The sequence below is a fragment of the Cynocephalus volans genome, chromosome 11 (assembly GCF_027409185.1).
Source record: "Cynocephalus volans isolate mCynVol1 chromosome 11, mCynVol1.pri, whole genome shotgun sequence".
Lineage (NCBI taxonomy): Eukaryota > Metazoa > Chordata > Mammalia > Dermoptera > Cynocephalidae > Cynocephalus > Cynocephalus volans.
The window spans coordinates 13,245,787-13,266,656 of NC_084470.1; positions in this window are offsets into that span (position 1 = coordinate 13,245,787).

The window sequence follows — 20,870 nt, forward strand, 5'->3', positions numbered from 1 at the left end:
ACTGGCTTAGATCTGAAGTTATACTCATATGCTTTCCCTAATTTTTTTTATTACCCTTTGTGTAATTGTAAGGCAAGAGAGCCTTCCAATTACAGGGACCACTGACAAACACAAACAGCAGCCAAGCACCAGTGGGCATGCCATCATCACCGCACTGCCCTCAGAAATGCACCCACAGCTTCATCGCGATTACAGATGTCACAACAACAGGGAAAGCAGATCCTGGGGGAAAGCAGCAGTGGCAGAACTTATGGGCTGATCTGTGAGAGTGAGTCCATGCAGCAAAAATGAGAAAAGAAAAAGTATTCGTGGTTGAATCTATTGGCCACGTTGCTAAGGACAAAAATCTAACCACCTAGGTGAATCTAAGGACCAGATTCAATAAAATACTGTCTGGCTTTTATGCCAAGCCATGTGGGCCTGGAAAAATAAATTTTCTGGAATTTGTAAAGTCTTCCATAGTCAAGGGGAAGTCAGTATTTCTCTCCATCCCAGAGCAGGCTGAGGAGACGCTTGAGGCCTGGGTCAGCCATGGCCTTGGCTGCCTTGGTTGTAATGGAAACGTGAAGCCCAAGAGAGCTGGCCACTGTCAAACGGTGCATTTCCACCCGTAGTACTATCAGGTATCCTTTATTCAGTCATGCGTGCCTTCATTTATTCACTTTTCCATTTATTCTTCAGACAATTGGGTGCTTCAGCTCTGTGCCAGTGCTGCACTATAGGCTGAGAAACTGAAATGAAAATGCATGGTCCCTGACCTCAGCTGAGCACTCGCAATGTAGTGTCATAAAGATTCTTTAAAGGAATGTAGAGGACCACATGGGAATATCGAAAAGAGGCATCTGATTTAGTCTGGGAGAACGTGAGTTCATCACCAAAAAGGTGATAGGTGAGACCAGACATAGTCTGGATATAGACCAATGGCAAGAGGAAGAACAGGCATATCTGTGTGAGCATCAGGGGCAGTGATGTGGAGATGTGTGTGTGTGTATGTGTGTGTGTGTGTGTGTGTGTGTGAGAGAGAGAGAGAGAGAGAGAGAGAGAGAGAGAGAGAGAGAGAGAGAGAGAAGGCAGATGATGAGCTAGAAATGGCCCTATGTCATGCTAAGGAACTTGAATTAATCCTGAAGGTTTTGGAAAGCCAAAGCCACCAACATATTTGAGCAGAGGGGACAGGTTAACATTACATTTTAGAAAGAGCCTGGCAGTATGTGGAAGATGAATAGGAGCAATGCTTGAGCCAGAGACGGGGAATGGCATAGAAGGTCACCCAAGTAATCAAAGTGACAATTGAGTTGGGAGATGCATTAAACAGTCTCATGGTGATAAAGTCATGGAGTTTGGGGCCTGAATGGTTGATGGAGAGACAGGGACATGCATAATGATGTCTTCTCCTCCAGCTCTGTTGAGGGAACACAGAGGAAAGGGTAGATGAGGAGGTGAGATGATAAAATGGGCATGAGTTTGTGGGCCAGCAGGCAGCTTGAAACATAATTCTGGGTCAAGGCTAGAATGCCGGTCATCAGTCTGTGGGTTACGGTTGTAATCTGAGGTATAAATGGGGGAAATGACCAAAGAGAAAAAAGTCAAGTAAGGACAGATTAAGGACAAAGCCCTAGAGAGTATGAGGGTCAGGTTAAGGCAGCACAGAAGCTGAGAAAATCACACAGTGGCCACAGACAGGAAAGCCACCAGAGTGTAATGACTGGGAATGCAAGGAAAGAAAGTTCTAGCACAAATGGGGCCAGTTTTCTGCAGAAAGCTCAAGCAACGTAAGAAGTATGTAGCAGTTCCCAAGAGGGCTGGGATTGAGGCTTGGTGACAAGCAGCCCCATGACACATAGACCTTGTGGAGGCTATGTTCAATGTCATAAGCACTAGGGAGAAGCCATCAGGCCAGGATGCCAGGAGGCATTGACCTGGGCAGTGAGTGTGTGGTTTTCTGGAGTGTTCAGTCACTTGAGACAGTCATGTGTGGGTTGTGATGATGATCTGCCTGTTGAACCTAGGTCCTTCCAGGTCAAAGGAAGCCCAAGTTGGGGATTATTAACCTTGCATATCTCCAAATTCATCTCGTTATAATGCAAAAATGGCTTTTTCATGTTACCAGAATCAGGTTCCAAGTACCATTTCTTGATGTGCCATCCTGTCTTCTGGTTACACGATCCACTGGTGTATAAAGTGGGTTAGCAAGACCATGCAAAGTGGATTGGGATTTGCTGTCCTGGTGGGGATTTCTTTTTTCTCATTTTGTCATGTGAAATCTGAAGATAGGAAAAAAAATACCTTGACTGATGATGCGATATCCAGGGACTGATCTATACATACTCTGTGGTTTTTAATAGGATCACTTTAGGCTTTCTGCATTGGATGCTGTCAGTGCCCCATCCCTGTCCCCTTGATGCTTGATCTGTGTGAATTACTCTTGGTTTCTTGCCTCAAGCACCTGGGACTCTGCTTGGGGGATTTCATGTCTCAGGGTCTTTTTAGCCCATGCTTGGAGTAGTTCATCGATGCTTGGGAGTTTCTGTCCATCCACAAGATGCAGCACTCAAATAATAATGAGAATTGGTGGATAAATGCCCCAGCTCTCCTGCCCCTGGGTTGGGGCAATTCTGAGGCACCCATCCCCTAGAGGGTATAAGCAGGAGTAAGCTCCAGACATCCAAATCTACACTTTTATTTTTCTGGCTGACTTCTCCCTCGTGTTTCATTTCCATATCTCTTCATTGGTGGTTCCTGGGATCACTGCCAAATTAAGGTTTTGCACTCAAATCCTTGTTTCAGGATCCGCTAGTAGGGAAATTCAACCTAATGGCCAAGGGCCAAGAAGATCTAGGACTATATAAGGTATAGTCAGAATGAATTTTTCAGGCCCCAAACCCAGGTATGAAAAAAGGTAACCTTAGTTTTCTATTACTAAGCTTAGTTTCTATCTGGTGCCTCATTTCACCAAGTAACAAGAGCTTAATCTCAACCAGTTCTGGGTAATCTCTGTTGAGTTGATTCAGTCTTCACCCACCTCTGCTTGTCTCTCTGGGGATGTGATTAATTTCCAGGAAACTTACCCAGATCAAAGTTCCTAGAGTGGGAGAAGAGGACCTGGCATGACAGGTATCTGTCCACTCTGCCAGCTGCCAAGCCTGCTGGTGCCTTCACTGGTCAGATGCCTTCAAGCAGCATCCAGCATAATGCTGGTGGCCCGGTCTGAACTTCAGTCCCCTTGTCACATGATTTTAGCTCTGTTCTAGTCTTCCTGCCTCAGGGCATCATCAGGTTCCTCTTTACCAGTTAGCTTCTGTGCCCTCAGCCACATGTAGAAATTACCTGCCTTTATCAGGACCACTGGGATGGTTGGAGGCTCATGAGGTCTACCTCCACCTCATCTATTTAAGCACCATTTGCAGCCATTTTTAATTCTGCTGGTTTCATATTATGCCGAAGGAGTGAGGAGAACTCTGAATCTTGCTGCCTTCTCAGATCCCATGTGGGAAGTAAGGCCCAGACAAGGCTACTGCCTGTTCTCCGTCTTGATCCCTCTTCCCTGAACCCAGCAAGATCTCCACTGGATCGCGGGCAGGACAAGTCAACCCAGAGCAATACTAAACCACTAACAGATGGGAGCTGGTGGATAAACTCACCAGCTTCCATGAAACTCCTTGGTGGGGCAACTAAACTATGCTCTACTTATATGAGGTATTTTCTATCCCATGGGATTAAGCCCCAGTTACTTACAGCAACAGCATGCTACTAAACATACTCTTTTTTTTCTTCCAAATTTTATTTTATTTTGTCAATATACAACGTGGTTGATTATTGTGGCCAATTGCCAAAACCTCCCTCCCTCCTCCGTCTCCCCCCTCCCTCCCAACATGACCTTTCTGTTCGCTTGTCGTATCAACTTCAAGGAACTGTAATTGTTGTGTCTTCTCTCTGCCCCCCCACCCTGGTTTTTTTTGTGAAGCCTATTCACTGGGGAAGAGACTTCCCTTCAGCAAATGGTGCTGGGATAACTGGATATCCATATGCAGGAGAATGAAACTAGACCCATACTTCTCATTATATACTAAAATCAACTTAAAATGGATTAAAGAATTAAATATACAACCTGAAACAATAAAACTTCTTAAAGAAAACATAGGAGAAACACCTCAGGATGTAGGACTGGACACAGACTTCATGAATATGACCCCCAAAAGCACGGGCAACCAAAGAAAAAATAAACAAATGGGATTATATCAAACTAAAAAGCTTCTGCAAAGCAAAAGAAACAATTAACAGGGTTAAAAGACAACCAACAGAGTGGGAGAAAATATTTTCAAAATATACATCTGACAAAGGATTAATATCCAGAATATACAAGGAACTGAAACAACTTTACAAGAAAAAAACAAGCAACCCAATTAAAAAATGGGCAAAAGAGTGAAATAGGCATTTCTCAAAGGAAAACATACGAATGGCCAACAGACGCATGAAAAAATGCTCAACATCACTCAGCATTCGGGAAATGCAAATCAAAATCACACTGAGATACCATCTTACCCCAGTTAGGATGGCTAATACCCAAAAGATTGTGAATGATAAATGCTGGCAACATTGCGGAGAAAAAGGAACTCTCATACATTGTTGGTGGGACTGCCAAATGGTGCAGCCTCTATGGAAAATGGTATGGAGGTTCCTCAAACAATTGCAGATAGATCTACCATATGACCCAGCTATCCCACTGCTGGGAATATACCCAGAGGAATGGAAATCATCAAGTCGAAGGTATACCTGTTCTCCAATGTTCATCGCAGCATTATTTACAATAGCTAAGAGTTGGAACTAGCCCAAATGTCCATCATCTGATGAATGGATATGGAAAATGTGGTATATCTACACAATGGAATACTATTCTGCAATAAAAAGGAATGAAATACTGCCATTTGCAACAACATGGATGGATCTAGAGAAAATTATACTAAGTGAAACAAGTCAGGCACAAAAAGAGAAATATCACATGTTCTCACTTATTTGTGGGACCTAAAAATAAATAAATAAACACACTCTTTATTGGCATTTTCCATTTTCTCCTTCCCTGTCTTGCTTCCCAACTCTCCCATTCCTGCTTCCTAGGATCTCTTCTCAAATAAACTACCCGCATACAAGTCATTGTTTCAGGGTTGCTTTTGGATTGCCCAAATTAAGACACAGCATCTCACATTTGAAGACTTGCAAACACATGTAGGCATATCCACTCTCCCTGGTGGCTATCTGTGAAGTGGATTTGTATTTGTACCTGCTGGCATGGTAGAAGCAGACAGCGCTTATGCTGAACTGCCAGAATAAATCATGTGTTTGCTCCAGCAAAATGATGCCTAGGATGGCCACAAACTGCTTCCAGAACACCTGGAAAAAGAGTTTGCTTGCAACTGTAAGATATGATCCCTATTGGGTAAAAGGTGGAGATGGCCTTGCGGGTGGGGATGGGAGGAAGTACAGGTGTGTGTGTGTGTGTGTGCGTGCGTGTGTGTGTGTGTGTGTGTGTGTGCATGCATGCACCCATGTATGTAGGGGCATTTCATAGTGAAAATGTACAAGGGCATTTCAGACACAGAGCTAAGTGAAAACACACAATAAGCCAAAAGTGAGGTACTCCAGTCCACAAACCTATTTGTCCTGATCAGTGAGTGAACCAGCCACAAAGACCAAGAGGAATTGCAGAAACAGTGAGGGGCAGATACCTTCCTGCTCAGTATCATAGTCACCAAGGGGCAGGCAGGGGATGAGTAAGAATGGTTTGCCCAGAGCACCAACCTTCCCTAATCTGTAGACGGAAACCATCTGTCCTACAGGGCTGCCTGCCCTCCTCCCATCGGTGCTTGCCTGGTTCTCCTTGAAGTCAGGAGGAGAACTTGGTCATCTCCCACCTGGGACCTGGTGCTGGGGAAGGAGTCAGGGAAGACCCTGTGTGGAGTGGGAAGGTTCCCTGCTGATGCAAGGAACTGGGCTCTTGCCACGCAGGTGGGTTTGCTTCAGTTTGCCACAGAAGCCCAAGGCTGGTAACTCACCAAAAAGTCAGCAGAGCTGAGAAAATACATGCCTGATGGGCCAGGCTTGACAAGCTCCAGGCTGTTAATCTCCTTAGGCCAGAGATGGAGAACACAACTCAGGCCTGTGAGAGGGTGAGAGGGTTGGGACAGGCGTTTCCCACCAAAGCCGGCTGTCCTAGAAGGGCTGGACTCACGTTCCTCCCGTCAGTGGGTTATGTTGTCTCGGGGCCTCTCTAGCGTTTCTGAGAACTTCCACTGCAGAGAAGAAACAGTAGTCTTCTGCTCCCAGGGTGACTGAGGGTACAGTCTGTAACCCTGACAAGCATAAATTGTTTTTTGAGTCTGCTGCTTTCAAGTTTGAAAATTTAGGTAAATTTTGCACGTGTTCATTTTAGTATAATAAGGTATTTTAAATTTCTTTTCATGTAACAGGAGCTGTGTCGTTTGTTCTGTGGCTTCATGTCCTTGGCTCCTGACCTTATATCTCCTGTATTTCCTCAGTGTAAGAAGCAACGTGATGGACAGGGTCGTGTACCCAGCCCAGTGGAGGGATTTCACTTGGTTCTGCAACTAAGTGACTGTCCAAACGTGGGTAAGTCATTGCAGCTCTGTTGTCTTTTGTTCCATCTCCCAAAGAGGGGGTGCAGGGTGGGATGGGAGAGTGTTTGAATGATGACTTCTAAAATTTTTTGGCTCTTAAATTCTAAGATTCTTTCTATGATTTTAGATATTCCGATCATGTTTTCTAAATATGTTCACATGTTTAAATAAATAAACATATACTGGTTTTTGGAAATGAATCTGCAAGACATATTTGAAGAGTAAGAGATCTCAAAGTAGATGACATCATTAGAGCAAACCACATCCCGGGAGCTGGTCCTGAAGATATCGATGACCTGAAGCCTAAAGGGAAGAGGGGTAATTTAAACCAATTCATGAACTGTTAAGACTGATGGGACGGCTGCTCTCAATGGAGTTGGCTATGGGCATACATATTTCAATAGCTGGGCTGGGAGGAGAAATTGGGTAAGAATGTGGATAACGTAAATTTGGGGGTAATTTTTATTTCAATATAATTTCAATATATACAAAATATACAATATTTTTCTAAACATTTGAGAATAATTTGAAGACATGATATTATCATACCCTTTATCCTTAGGTACTTCAGGGTGCATTTCCTAAGAACCAGGGCATTTTCTTACATAACCACAGTACAGAATCAGGAAATTTGACATTGATACAATGTTATCATCTAATCTATAATCCGCATTCAAATTTCGCTCTTTATTTCAATAATGTCCTGTATAGCAGTTTTATTTTACTGGTCCAGAATCCAATCAGGGTCAAGCACGACATTTAGTTATCATGTCTTTTTAGTGTCATTTAATCTGGAATAATTCCTTAACCATTCTCTGTCTTCCTAAATTTGGTACTGTTCAGTTACTTAGTAGAATGTTTCTCACTTTGGGTTTGTGTAATGTTTTCTCAGGATGAGATTCAGGTCGTGCACGTCTGGTAAAAACACCACATACAGTAGCGTGTCCTCAGCACATTGGCACATGAAGCTGGTTTGTCCTATTACATGTGAAAATCATTTTGCCACTTGGCTAAGGTGGTTATTTTAAAAAATCTGATCCTCGAATTAAATATGTGATATGGTTAAGATTTGCTGACTCCTCTCGATCCTGACTTCATCAGAAAGAACAGCCTCATTGCAACAGTGCCACCTGCTGAACAAAAGGAACAACTTTCTCAGAATTTAAGTCCCCAGACATGGCTGGTATTGATGTTTTCCAAACATTGTGTAACTTGAGGTAAAATCTAAGGTTTCTAGAGATGGGGTTGGTTAGACAGGGAAGCTTGAGATCACGACTTTAGGGAAGTTGTAAGGAAAAATGTAGAGCGGGAAGTGGGAGAGTAGGGTTGAGCAGGTTCTGGCACCTTCGTAGGGATTTACCCCCCAGAGCACCTTATGAAGGAAAGCTGATCATGAGAGGCTGTCACTCCTAATTCGAGAATGGACAGGTCTAGAGCTGTGGATGGGCTGCACCTTGCCAGGGAATATCTGACAACCCATGGCACAGGTGGGGGCGAGTGATGTTCCAGGGCCCTGAGCACCTGCTGGCCCTGCTAGAACTACCCAGGCCAAGACCTCGCCAATTATTTTCCTTTCATCTTTGTAATGCGGTTCCTTATAAACTTCAGCTAGTTCCAGCATTCGCCTCATTGTTGTCTGGACATAATAAGAGCTGTTTTTTTGCTCTATAGTCTGAGAGTAAGGCTGGCACTCCCCTCCACTGTGGAAAACACTCTGGAATGATCTCTATCGTCTTCCTATCATGCTGATTACTGACTAAACTGTTTTCTTCAAAGAGGTTTTTGATCTCTATACTAATCAGAAGTTCAAGCCTGAAACTCACAGAAGACAAATGGGGCAGCCCAAGTCTAACTTGTCTTGTTTAACCACCTGTCTCTGCACAGGCACTGCTTCTTGATGTGTGAAGGACATGAGACCTATTGATGATGTTCAAATGTGGGCCAAGTTATTTTTCTCTTGTTATTGGCCACTTTTGACTATCAAGAACCCAAAATAGATCTAAAAGTGGAGGAGAAGTAGAAGTGGGGGAAAGAGGATTTTGGTTTCTTAGGTTAAAAGAGGGAAGAGTTAACTGTGTAATCTGGATGCCCAAAACAAGAATATCTGATGCCATCATTGCATTCTTCATTATTTCTATCTGGTCTCTAAATGAATGGACATAGCAGCTGACCATTCAGACCACAGCTGAGAGTCCAGGTACTGCACTTAACTGAAAACAGACACAGACAGCAGCCAACCACAGGAGGGTGAGAAGGTGAAGAGGAAACTCAGTGTCTGACCACAGGAGGAAGGATTGGGAACTCAGGAAGCATAGGACTTGGGAAAGGTATAAGACAAAGGGGGACAGGATGGTTGTGCACAACTACTTACAAGTCTCATATGGAGAAAACCCCAGACTTAGCTCTCTCTGACCCAAGGAAGAATGAACGGTAGTGAAGTGCAGAGGCAGAGACATGGGTGCTACCTGGTTATGAGGAATAGAACAGATTTCTAGGAACTGAAAGTTGGATGCTCTGGGGAGTGGGGTTGCAGCGAAAGATGCCTTTAGCATTTAATTCATGCCTTGGCCCAATCCATGGTCAACTTTTTAACCTTTAAAATTTTAAAAATAGGTCAATAAAACCAGGTTGGTTAGACGCTTTCATCACATTGAAGCCTAACGTCATGTAATTAACATTTGATTCATTGATTCATAGTCCTAAGAAGTATGTAACACATAGGAAAAAAACATATTTGTAAACAAAATGAAAGTCCTTTAAAGGCAGCTTTTTTTTTGTACAAGGAATTTGGAACTAAGTAATGCTATAAAATCAACCAAATGCTTAAACTTAATTGCCATGAGACCAAGTTTATATATTCCTAGAAAAATTTTTCATCTTCAAAAGTATTTGGAGTTTATACAGTTGGGCTTTCTGCATTAGCACTTTATAGCATGCAGAAAAATCCACAAGGAGAAAAGAATAACTCTTTTGTTTCTGAACATTTTTGGCTGCTATTAGGTTGAATCATGTGGAATTGTTAATTGACCATATTTTAATTAAAGTATTTATTGAAAAAAATGAAAGATGCATGAGCAGTTGTGAGAAATAATACAGAAAGATTCTATGTACCATTTATCCAGTCTCCCCCAATGGTAACCTCTTGCAAAATATTAGTACATTTCTGATCCACAAAATGGCAATTTTATGTGGTTCAACCTAACATTACAGATGGATGACAAAAACTCCAAGTATGGGTGGGTTAGGCTATGTGGATAATGCTGAACTCACAAAACGAAGTAACTCTGACGACATTGGAACGTGGGCCAGTGCCGTGGTTATGCATGTGGGTTCACACTGCAGGTTTGGAGAGGCTTCCAGGGAGGTGCTGGTGGTAGGTGAGCAGGGATGGTGGCTGGATTTTAAGAAATACTGTGGAGGGATCGGGAAAATGAGCATTGGCAAGCAGACATGGTGCCCATGGTGAGGACACACACATGGTGGTGGCAAAAGCATGACTCAAAGGCCAGAGAGAGCAAGGGGGGTGGGAGGTGAGGGCAGCCTGGCTGGTGCCAGGTGAGCGTGGCTGTCCCAATTGTAGGTTGATGGAAGATGCTCACCGAGAGAAAGAAATTGTGGATGCAGGGGAGGTTGGAGGGCAAGGAGTTGGGAGAATCAACAGGAAATTCACCTTGGAAAGGAGAAGAAAAACCTTTTTCCGTGAAAAGAGAGAAGAGTATTGGTAAGATGATTTAGACATTTAGATGTAAAAGGGAGGAAGTGCTGTGTACAGTTCATGGGTTCTCAAATATTTTTAAATAGTGCACTCCTGTGTCTTCTCTATAATCCATCTCATGCAGAATGCCAACATACAAGAGGTGAGATCAGGGTTGGTGGTGTCGAAATGAAGGTAAGGCCCATCTTCAGCTTTACCTTCCAAAAAGCCCGGAGATAACACAAATACATTAAGAAACCAAATAGAATTCATGATGAAATGAAATCAACAAACTATGCCAACGGCTTAAGTCCTGCATTTATCAGGCCACAAAATTAAATTATTATATAATTCTGTTGTTTCACAGATAAACTGCAAGGTTGCAAAGGGTTTCACTGATTTTAAAGACAGCCTGGAAGCCACAAAGTGAACTGTAACAAGGATAAATTGGTTTTCTGAACATAATTGCTATGGTGGTCGGTCCTACGCGTCCAGCACAAGGGTGATCCAGCCTCCAGTAAATACCCAAAAGGGACCAGTTGATTGTGAGCACAACGCACAACCTGAGCCGAAAGTGTGAGGAGCTGCCCCAAAGCAAAGAAGCAAAGTAAAAAACCCCAAAACTTTTAATCTGGATTAATAAAGACCTAATATTCAGACCCAGAAACTGGCTGGCCAACCTCACCTGGAGTAGTACCTTTCTTCTGGACTCCATACTTGGGAAGGACAGGGACAGAACAAAGAATTTGCAGGGGAAGGGAACAAAATGGGAATGCCCCAGCATTGATTTGCTGTGAATATTTGTTCAAGGAAAGAGGGGACAGAGGTGGGATGAGAAGAAGAGAAAGGAAGACAGGAGGGGGAAGGAATGAGGAATGCATGTGAAGGATGACATGTGGCTATGATTTAGAGAAGTTTACTTTTTCAGAAATGAATATGACTAAGCTCGAAAAGAGATGTGGATTTAGGAAAGGGGATAAGATTATGGAAGGTAGGAGTATCAGACATGACTTGCGATGGTCCCACTACTGCAAACAGATATGGCCTCTGCACTCATGGAGCTCATGAGCGAGGGGGGAAGATGGACACTGATCAAAGCACTGTCACTTTCATAAATTGTAAGTTGTATTTCCTTTACGGGTATGGAAGTTGAACATTTTATCTTGTATCTATGGTGGGTATGACACTTACACATCTTTTAACCCAGGTGTGAAAACCAACTTTATTTGCACATATCTGAACTTAAATACTTCTCTAGTCCCTGTTTTACCCCAACGGGAGAATTTGATCTATTGGTTTTCAAGCTTTAAAATCAGCCTAATCCAGGAATTTTTCTGTTCAATTCAGTAATCTAAACTCGGTTCATTCTTGTTCTCTCTATTCAGGGCACAGCCTTTTCCTCTTCCTCTTTGAAGCGGTAGCTAAGACTCTAAGAAATTAGACACATTATTGCCACAGGACTGTGGCTGGCCTGGGAAGAGGTGTCAGGTCCAGGAACGTTCTGGGCCTTTCTGGGCTTTGCTGAGATAGAGCTCATCTCATTAGCTCCCTCAGTGGGTGCCCTGGTTCCCACTGCCACACCTACCTGCACCTGCCCTTTATGTCGGTGCCACTAGTTCCTCTATTTTCCCTGGAATTCTCAAAGAACTTGCACTTGAACTTATTTATGAATTTTACTGTTCCTTAATTCACTAAATTCAGTATAGATCTTTATCAATTTCTTCCTTTTTCTTTCAGTAGCTATTGACCCTCCACCCAGAGTTACATTTTCATGTCATTTAACTTTCTTCTTTATTGCTTAGTAATGAAAACACTTAAGGCTATAAATTTTATTCTGAGTACAAATGGTTTTTAAAAAGCTCATGGAAAGATCAGTATTATTTTTTAATTCTGTCTTTCCACAAACTTTTCAAAGTATCCTCACATTTGTCACAAGGCATAAATTGAAATTTATTATTTTCTACCATTTTTATTTCTAAAAAGATTATAATTGCATTTTAATTTCTTTTTTGACCCTTGTATTAATTCAGATATTTTATTTTTTGGTTTCCAAGGGGTTGGATTTGTTGTTATTGTTGTAAATATTTGTATTAATGTTTGTATTAATTAATGTATAAACATGTGCTTTTACAATTTCCACTTTAGAAATCTGTGAAGAAAATGGAAATTTTGTAATTTTATAGTTTCATAAATGTTCCACGGACATTGAAAAAAAAACAGTTTGTATGGGGTTTGATATTACAAATATATATCCAATATATCCACAGTTCTTATAAGTTTTACCTCCCCGATGCATTCCAACTCTGCCCCCTTCCTACCATATATCCTAAAACTAGTCATCATCATGATCAGAACAAAGAGTATCCTGCGTGCTCAAGGTGTGGAATTCTCTGAAACTGTGACTATGTTTGGCAGGAGCTAAAGTTGGGTATGCCTTTCTACCCCATTACCTTAGCATCCCCAGTCCACAACAACTGTTAGCTTACTTGGGGGTGAGGGGGGTGTCTTTGGTCATGCTTTGCCTCAAACCTCAACTTAGAGGTAAATTTATTAGAAGACATTGTTGTTATTCCACCTTTCTGTGAATTGGCATTTATGTAATTAACCTTTATCCACCATTTTGTTTTTAAGTTTTGTGTTATGTTGTGCATGGCAGTGCTTCCATAGACTGCAAAGTTGAGTAGAACAGTTTTCAAATCCAAACTTAGAAACTTTTGTACTAATAGGGGTATTTAAGCCACTTTTTGTCTTACTGCAGAAATTAATCATTTGGTGTCTGTGTTTCAATTTGTGATCTCTTTGTGATATTTCTTCCATGAATCCTTTATTTTCTCTGTTTTTTCTCCTACTATATAGAATATAGACTCTTGGCTTCCAACCTTCATGCATCTATATGCAGAGACTCTGTCCTCTTCTTGATTATTGCACTGTGAGGAGCATACCACCTTCCAGCCTCTTAAACATAAAAATATAAAGACCCCAGACGTGCTGCATTTCTCTGCCTTCTCCCCTGGATACTGTCTTCATTTCCACACTTCCCATTTTCTTCCTTACCCATGCCAATTAGAGTTTCTTACCCAACACTTCAGGGAAACAAACCATATTATAGACATCAATCGTCTACATCTTGCCCAAGCTACATTCGATATTGATGATATTTTTAAAAAATTTTCTTCTTAAAGCCCCTACGGTGATACTTCTATCAAGATTTTACTCCCATCCCCACTGTCTTATCTCCCAGTATTTTTGCAGTCGTCCTCCCATCATCATATGATTAGATTCGTGGGGGTGTGCCTGGTCCTCTACTCTTTTTATGTTCTATTCTTATGTGACCCAATCCATTACCATGGCTTTAAAGACCATCCATATGTTGATGACTTCTGAGTTAGTACTTCTAGCTCCAATCTCATCAAACCCAAAACTTATACTGAACATGCCCATTTAAATGTCTTTGAGTAACCTCCAATCCAACACCCAGACATTGCTCTAGGTTCTCCCCCCCATGTGCTCCCTGAAGTCTTTTCCATCTCATTAAAGGGTGACACCTTCAACAAACACCTAAAATGACCCCTCACTCTTCTCCTTCCCCAAAACCTACATCTAAATAATCTGTAAGTTCTCTTTTCTCAGCACCCAAAATATATCCCATAGTTGACCACTTTGCTCCCTCCATCTTCACTGCCATTAACCAAGCCCAGTCCACCACCATTTTTTTTTTGAGCTACTGCTTAAGGATCTAACCTGATTAATTTTACTCAATCAATAGTCACTGAGTTCTTACTATGTGTAAGATGTTTTATAGGTATTAGGGATACCTCGATGAATAAAATATAAAAAGATGTATATACTCATGAAGTTTACATTCTAATGAATGAAGACACAATAAAGAAGACAAGGGGAGAGAGAGAGAGAGTGAGCTAGATGGAGGTGATAAGTATGTGGAGCAAAAGTAAAAGAAAGGGGATAAGAGGATAAGGAGGAAGATTGGGGAAGTTGTACTTTAAAATAAAGTGGTCAGAAATGCATCCGTGCAAAGAAGAAATTTGTGTAAGAATATAAAGAAGTGAGGGAGTGAGACGCACGGATACTGGAGACCACGCGTTCGTGTAGACACCCTCCAGAATGATTGTAGTCGGCATGCTGGAGGAACAACAGAAAGGTCCACGTGCGGGTGGTGGAGTAGACTGGGCAAAGGGATGAGCAGTGGGCAAGGAGGTCGAGATAGCAAGGACAGAGCAACAGACCGAGCATCTGTGGTAGGGACGTGGACATGTTGCATGCTAAATGGGGAGGCAAGCCACAGGAGGGGTTTTGTTTTATTTTGTTTAGTGTTCTTAAAATTTAAGTAACTGCTTTAGAATAGTTATAGACATAGAAAAGCGTGGCAAAGATAGTAAGTGAGTTTCCACTTAACGCTCACCCATTTTTTTTCTATTGCTAACATTTTATCTTATCATGATACATTCATCACAACTGAGGAAAGAGCGTAGGCATATTTCTACTAACTAAACGATACACTTAATTCAAATTTTACTAGTTTTCATTTAAATTTTTTAGGTGAAATGTTTTATTTAAAGTTTTAAAATTTGTTGTTAGCTTATTCATTCTTACAAATCGTGATATTTCTTTATGCCCTTTGCCTGACCTAAAGGGTAGTTTTCCTTTAACTTTTCTTCTGTCGCAGGACTCCATCCAGCATACCACATTACATGTAGTTGTCATGTCTCATGTCTTCTCTGGGCTGTGAAGGTTTCTCAGACTTCAGTTGTTTTTGATGACTTTGCTAGTTCTGAGGCATACTGGTTAGAATTTTGTGTAATATCCTTCGGTTTGGGTTTGTCTGATGTTTTTCTCATGGTTAGACTGGGGTCTGGGGGAGACAACATTGAGCAAAAAATACATAAAGTTAGAATATAACAAATAATAGCAACAGCGCCCTTGAGAAATTATAAGGCACATTTCTGAAAAATCATTAGTTGAAGAGTAAATCTAAAGAAATGTGATAAAATATTTAAAACAAAAGCACTCTGTATAACAACCAATAGAATGCACCCCTAAGCTGAACTTAAAAGACTAATTTATGATAAATTAACTAGCAATTCAAATCCAAAAGGTGGAAAGAGGAACAAAACAAAAATATAAATCAAATAGAAAGAAGGAAATAAGAATAAAAGATAAAGTTAATTAAATAGCAAATAAAAGGTAGAGCTGATTGATAAGACCAAACACTATCTTAAAAGAGCAATAAAACAGAAAAATGTTTCTACAGTGTTAGAGAGCAAAACTGAAAGAGAGAAAGAGAGAAAGAGAGAGAATATAAATAAACAATATCAGATACAAATAATGGAACACAAACATATGCAGACATGTTTTAAAATTATAAGAGTTGATATGAACAACTTTATATCAATAATTTAAAAACCCATGAAATGGACAATTTTCTAGCAAAGTATAAATGCCAAGATTGGTCTTAGAGAGAGACTATCAAGAAAGCTCACAACCATAAGATAATTAAAATAAAAATTGAAATGATGATCAGTGACATCTTATTCCCAAGGCATCAGGCCCGTATGATTTTTCCAGCAACTTTTAGTTGTTTCCACTTCAGGGAAATACTGATTCATCTTTGTGGTTAATACAAATTTATCTTTGTGGTTAATAAAGTTTAAGGGGACTGTGGTTTTTAAATGCATGATAAGCCAATATAACACTCCCCTTTGACTTCCTCAATGAGTAGCCCACAGTTAGAACTGTTTAAAAAATGAACATCAGGTCAGGGATTTCTTTCTAAACATTGGAGGAATGCTTCAGGAGAAACCATAATTTACTAATTTTTGTTTGGTTTGGTTCATCCTTTAGATTATATTTGTTTTAAGAAGAAAAGTGAGACTCCATCTTTATTCTTTTCCTTATTCCAACTGGCTATGAAGTTGTCCCAATTTATCACCACTAGTATGAAACCACTTTATCATAAGTAAGTTCCCGTGTATACTTGTATCTATCTGTTAACTCAATATTGAGTACTATGAATACGACCATCCATTCTCATTATTACTCATTCCAACAGTTAAGAATACTTCCTGATGGCTACAATGGTTTTTCCCCCCCACAAAACAAGGAGTCTGATGGATGCATTAAACAAGGATGGTTGCTAATGCTCTTTTTAAAGTTTATTTCTGTCAAGGATGAATTCTCTCAGATTCTTTGGTCTTTTCAATACAGCACAAAGATAGCTATATGTCCTTGTTCAAGGCAAGAAGGGAAAGGAAAGAGGGCAGGAGTACTAAGTGCATGCTCTCACAGCTGATTCCTGTAGCTGGCCTTATGCACGCTGTTAGCTCTGGCCCTTGCATTTGCCATGCACAAGCAGCTGGATCTGACTTCCATCACTGGCCTACACCACCATGCTTGCACCTGCAGCTAGCCACTGCAGCTGTGCATGTGCATGGTGCCAGCTTCAGTCTCTGCATTCATACACATGCATGCAGCTGCCCAATCCTTGTCAACACCCTCCAACATCAGGCACATGCCTGCAGCCAGCTCCTGCTGCCAAGTGCATGCACACTGCCAGCCTTGGCCCCCACTGCTGCCTGCCTACCAAAGTTTCTTGCCACTGGACCCAGAGACACTGCTGAGAGACCCAACAACCCATGTATCCACTGCAAACCTCCTGAAGCTCTTGTCACCAAGGACCATGCAGTTGCCAATTTCTTGGATTCCAATTGTCTAAGCTGATCAGACATTGTGTCCGCCAGACCTGAAACCACTGTACACCCTTGAAATTGGTTCCCTATGTCACTGGACCTGGTTCCATAGCTTCTTGCAGTGTGCCCCTCCTCTCCACCCTCCACCCTGAACAGGTGAAGGTCTCTCCTTACTGAAGCCAATCTACAAAGTCTGGAAGAGGTGAGTGTTTCTTCAAATGTGAGACACTTATAAATGGCTAAATGTGCCACAATGAATCAGAGAAACATAACATAACTAAAGGCTTACAGGAAATTTCCAGTAACTGACTCCAAAGAATTGGAGATACACTAATTACCTGACAAAGAATTCAAAATAATTGTTCTTAAGAAGTTTAGTGGACTACAAGAGAATACAGATAAATAATTTAACAAGATCAGGAAAACAATACAAGAACAAAATAAATGACTTACCAAAGTAATAGAAAACATAAAAAGGAACCAAATAGAAAATTTGGAACTGAAGAATGCAATGACTGACTTAAAAATATGCAACAGAGAGCTTCAACATCAGACTGGAGCACACATTAAAAAGTATGCAAATTTGAAGACAGATCTTTTGAAATTATGTAGTTAGAGAAGAAAGAAAAAATGTAAAGGAATGAAGAAGACCTACAGAATCATGGGATACCAATAAGAGAGGGAACATTCACATTATACAAATTTCAGAAAGAGAAGAGGCAGAGAAAAAAGACTTAAAGCTTATTTAAATAAACAATGGCTGAAAAATTCTCAAATCAAGGGAAAGATCAAACATTCAGGTACATGAAACTCAATGGTCTCCAATTGGATTCAACCTAAAGAAGATTTTACCAAAACACATTATAATCAAAGTGTCAAAAATCAAAGACAAAATGAAAATTTTGAAAGAAGCAAGAGGAAGAAAAGCATATCAAATATATGAGAACTCTATCAAGAGTATCAGTAGATTTCTCAGCTGAAATCATGAAGGCCAGGAGAGTATGGGGTAGTGATTCAAAGTGCTGGTGTGTGTGTGTGTGTGTGTGTGTGTGTGTGTGTGTGTGTGTGTGTGTGTGAGAGAGAGAGAGAGGTACAGAAATAAAAACCTGCCAACAAACTGGCAACAAAGAATACTTGACTTGGCAAAGCTGACCTTCATAAATGAGTTATAAATAAAGACTTCTCCAGACAAACAAAAGCTGAGGTAGTTTATCACCACTAGACCTATCTTAAAAGAAATTTTCAAGTGCGTTCTTCAAGTTGAAACAAAAGACCACTAACTAGTAACATAAGAATATAAGGAAGTCAAAAACTCATTGGCAAAAAGTAAATACACAGTTAAATTTAGAATGCTCTACTACTGTAACAATGATGTGTAAATCAGTTGTAATCTAGTATAAAGGTTAAAAGACAAAATATTAAACTGATATAACTATGATATGTTTTATGTATGCCTCATGGTAACCACAAAGCAAAAACCTATAGTCATTATACAAAAAATAAAGAAAAATGAATTGAAGCACATATCACTACCAAAAATGTTCAAATCACAATGGAAGGTAGCAAGAAAGCAAACTAGAAACAAAGGATCCATAAAAGAACCAAAAAACAAAGAACAACATGGCAACAGTAAACTTTACCTGTCAATAATTACTTAAAATGTAAATGGACTGAATTCTCTAATCAAAAGACATACAGTGGCCAAATTGATTAAAAAAAAAAAAGACCCATGTATATGCTGGCTACAAGAAATTCACTTCACCTTTAAAAACACACATAGGTTAAAAGTGAAGGAATGGCAAAAGATATTCTAGGCAAATGAAAACCAAAAAAGAGCAGGGGTAGTTATAGTTATATCAGATAAAATAGACTTCAAACTAAAAACTGTAAAATGACACAAAGAAGATCAGTATATGTTGATAAAAGAATGAATTCATCAAGTGGATATCATAATTGTAAATACATATGCACCCTGAGGGGTGACAATCAACTTTATATTTCATGAGTATTCATATCCAATAATAAAAAAATACATATGCACTCAATATCAAAGCACCTAAGTATAAAAAGTAAATATTAATAAATCTAAAGGGACAGAAACACTGTAATACAATAATAGTAGGGGACTTTTAGCAATGGATAGATCATCCAGACAGAGTATCAATTAGAAAACATTGGATTTAAATTACAATTCAGACCAAATGGACCTAACTGACATACACAGAACATTTCATTTAGCAATAGCAGAATACACATCCTTTTCAAGTGCACACAGAAATTCTTCAGGATAGGTCACATGTTAGATTAGAAAACAAGTCTTAACAAATTTAAAAAGATTGAAATTATATCAAGTGTATTTTCTGACCATAATGGTATGAAACTAGAAATAATTAAAAGGAGAAAAACTATAAAATTTATAAATATGTGGAAATTCAGCAGCATGCTCCTGAACAACAAATAGGTTTTTAAAAAGTCAAAAAGAAACTTAAAAATATCTGAAGACAGACGAAAATGGAAACACAACATACCAAAACTTATGGAATTCAGCAAAAGCAGTTCTTTTTTTTTCTTTTTTTATTGGTTACGAATATTCATGTGATACAAACTGATTGCAGTTCTAAGAGGAAAGTTTACAGCAATAAACACTGACATTAAAAAAGAAGAAATACCTTAAATAAACAACCTAACATTACACTTGAAGGAACTAGAAACAGAAGAACAAACCAAGCCCAAAATTAGTAGAAGGAAGAAAATAGCAAAGAAGGGAAACATACAGAGGGAAAATAATGAACTAAGCCCAAAGTTATTAAAAAGAAGGTAATAACAATAGTCAGAGAAGAAATAATGAAATAGAGACTAGAAAAAATGTGAAAAGTTAATAAAACTAAGAATTGCTTTTTTAAAAATATAAACAAAATTGGGAAAGCTTTAGCTAGACTAAACAAAGAGAGAAGACTCAAATAAATAAAATTAGAAATGAAAGAGGAAACATAACAACTGATAGTACAGAAATGCAAAGGACCATGAGAAACTGATATGAGCAATTATTCACCAACAAATTGAATAATCTAGAAAAAAATGGGTAAATTCCTAGAAACATATGACCAACCATGACTTAATCATAAAGAAACAGAAAATCTTAACAGACTAATAATATTTAAGGAGTAATCAAAAATCTCCCAACAAAGAAAAGCTCTGGACTGGTGGCATCATGCGTAAATTCAACCAAATATTTAAAAAAGTAACTGCTACAAATCCTTCTCAAACTCTTACAATAAACTGAACAGTAGGGAATAATTCTGAACTCATTTTACTAGGCCAGCATTACCTTGATACCAAAGCCAGACCAGGACACTACAAGAAATGAAAATCACAGTCCAATATCTTTTATGAAGATAAATGCAAAAATCTTCAACAAAATACAGAAAAACAAATTCAACAGCATATTAAAAGGATCATGCACCCTGATGAAGTGGAATTTTTCCCAGGGACACAAAGATGGTTCAACATATGAAAATGAATCAATGCGATATAAGACATTAACAGAATAAAAGACAAAAAACATATGGTTATCTTAGTAGATGCAAAAAAAGTAATTAACAAAATTCAATATCCTTTCATGATAAAAATAGTTGACAAATTAGGCTTACAATAAATGTACTTCAACATAATAAAGGCCATATTTAACAAGCCCATAGCTAACATCACACTCAATGATGAAAATTTGAACCTTTTCCTTTAAGATAAAGAACAAGACAAGGACGCCCACTTTCACCACTTCTATTCAGCTCTACTGGAAGTCTAGCTAGAACAATTAGGCAAGAAAAAAAAAAAAAAAAA